This window comes from Nicotiana tomentosiformis, chromosome 7 (assembly GCF_000390325.3).
Source record: "Nicotiana tomentosiformis chromosome 7, ASM39032v3, whole genome shotgun sequence".
NCBI classification, from domain to species: Eukaryota; Viridiplantae; Streptophyta; class Magnoliopsida; order Solanales; family Solanaceae; genus Nicotiana; species Nicotiana tomentosiformis.
This window is the reverse complement of record NC_090818.1, coordinates 130,269,351-130,271,857: the sequence shown is the minus strand read 5'-3', so window position 1 is coordinate 130,271,857 and position 2,507 is coordinate 130,269,351. Positions and strand designations below refer to the sequence as shown.

Sequence of the window (2,507 nt, the reverse complement as noted above, 5' to 3'; positions counted from 1 at the left end):
CTCCTTCTTGAAAATTCACGAACCAGTCCTTGTTGGGACACATATGGTAGCTACAAGCCGAGTCCATCAACCATATGTCTGATGATGTTGATAACTCTGTTGTAACTAATGAGAAGTCTGAATCATCACAATCAGCTACATTTGAATCCATAATGGCCTTTCCATTGTTATGTCTGGCCTTATTCTTCAACTTCGGACAGTCTTTCTTCCAGTGCCCCTTTTCTCGACAAAAGGCACATTCATCTTTGCTGGGTCTAGATCTCGACTTGGATCTTCCCTTCTTAGTCCTCGTTTGATTTTGAGGACGACCCCTCACAATTAGTGCTTCTCCTTCTCCGCCCTTCTGTTTTTCTCCCTTTCTTTGTTCATAGCTGTACAAAGCCGAACAAACTTTTCTGAGAGAAATTTCGTCATTTTCATGGAGTAGAGTAGTTTCAAGGTGCTCGTACTCATTAGGAAGTGACCCCAACAACATCAAGGCCAAGTCACCATCATCAAAAGTTGCATCCATATTTTACAAATCTGTGACCAACTTATTGAAACTGGTGATATGTTCATTCATTGTGGTACCAGGAACATAGGTGAAGTGAAACAGTCTTTTCTTCATGTACAATTTATTTTGACTGTTTTTCTTCAAAAATTTATCCTCCAGTGCTTTCGATAATTTACTTACAGAAGTTTCCTTTGTGTATGGATATTTCTGCTCTCTAGCAAGGTAGGATCGAATGGTACCGCAAGCAACACGATTGATAATTTTTCAATCTTCTTCTCCAATAACATCTGGCTTCTTTTCTTCAATGGCAAGATCTAGCCCTTGTTGAAAAAGAACATCTAGAACCTCGCCTTGCCACATCCCAAAATGTCCTGACCCGTCAAAAATTTCTACCGCAAATTTCGCATTTGACACAATTCTTGTCATAAGCGAAGATGCCAACGATGACGTATTATTGACACTTGATGTAGATTCTTCTTGTTTACTGTCTCCCATTTTGACACAAATATTATTTAGTAGCTGACGACACAAATCAAGATTATTTCCTTTCTGGTGTGGAAGATCAGACTAAGCTGCAACCACAGAGCATACTCAGACAGAACCTTGACTCAGTTACCAAGATAGATCTTTTCTGATGTGGAAGATCAGACTATGCTGCAACCACAGAGCATACTTAGACAGTACCTTGGCTCTGATACCAATTGTTGCGGAAGCCAAATGTATATAGTGTGAATGAGTCACAACTACTATACCAAAAATTATGACAACCACTAAATAATAAACAAGACAATAAGACAACAATAAAAGAACACCAGAATTTACGAGGTTCGGCCAATTTTGCCTACTTCCTCGGACACAATCAATATTTTATTCCACTCCAAAATTACAAGTGAAATAATACTAAAGAGAGAAGATACAAATGCCTTAAGAAGATAAAAGGCAAATGAGAGGTGTATTTAAATCCTAAACATTAGGCCTCCTTTTATAGGGTGAAATTCTCATTCAAAATTGTCATCCACCGATGTGGTACTTTTGCCAATTTCAACAAATCTCCACCTTGGCAAAATTCCACATCTTCAATTTTCTCTCAATAACAAATTTTGGTTGTGTCTTCATCTTCAATCTTTAGTGTTCAACAATGTTGATCAAATCCAAACAATGTTGAAACTTGACCGCAGTCACCACTTTTGTCAGCATATCAGCAGGGTTCTCCGTAGTATGAATTTTCTTCACCGTGACTCCACCTTCTTCTATGATTTCTCGTACGAAATGATACCGAACATCAATGTGCTTCGTCCTTGCATGATAAACTTGGTTCTTCGCTAATTGAATAGCACTTTGACTATCACAAAAAATTGTAATATTTTTTTGTTCAATACCAAGCTCCTTTAGCAACCCCTGAAGCCAAATTGCCTCCTTCACAGCCTCCGTAATAGCCATGTACTCTGCCTCTGTTGTAGACAAAGCAACTGTTGACTGCAAAGTAGACTTCCAACTAACTGGTGCCTTTGCAAAAGTAAACACATAACCAGTAGTTGACCTTCGTTTTTTAGCAGTAATATTTCACTCTTTTTTGCATATTTTTGCAATGGCACCAAGTGCAGAAATAACATGATTTACCTTTTCCTTTGTAATATTCAGCTAATCTCAAATTGAAAATTTAGAAGAGCGGAACATAATGTAATTAGCCATCATCAACGCTCGATGGAGTAAATACAAAGTACTTATAAGAAGATAATCTTCTAAAGTTAAGTGATGGTTGAGGAAGCAGTGAACCTACTACCGTTCAAAATGATCTGACCTAATTGTGGCTCAAGGAAATCCTAGGTGTTACAACGACGTGAACAACAATAATAATAACTATGCTGCAATATTGCAAAGCAAGTCTGTGTCAGCTATATGAATCCTCACTGGCTATGTCGCTCCATTTAAGCATATTCTCTAATGTGATTCATCATCATAAATTGACTAGTTTTACGCTGACTGTCAACTCAGAGGCGGATCTATGTATGGA

The 2,507-nt window shown here is 38.0% G+C and overlaps 1 long non-coding RNA gene across 1 annotated transcript; it reads right to left on the bottom strand.

The window, feature by feature from the left end:
• Positions 1–202: 202 nt before the first annotated feature.
• LOC138895045 (uncharacterized) lies at positions 203–1,901 on the bottom strand. The gene is made up of 2 exons (XR_011409268.1): positions 1,178–1,901; positions 203–1,095 (listed from the first exon to the last, which is right to left on the bottom strand). It is a non-coding gene; the product is annotated as an uncharacterized lncRNA (long non-coding RNA).
• Between the last annotated feature and the right edge of the window lie 606 nt (positions 1,902–2,507).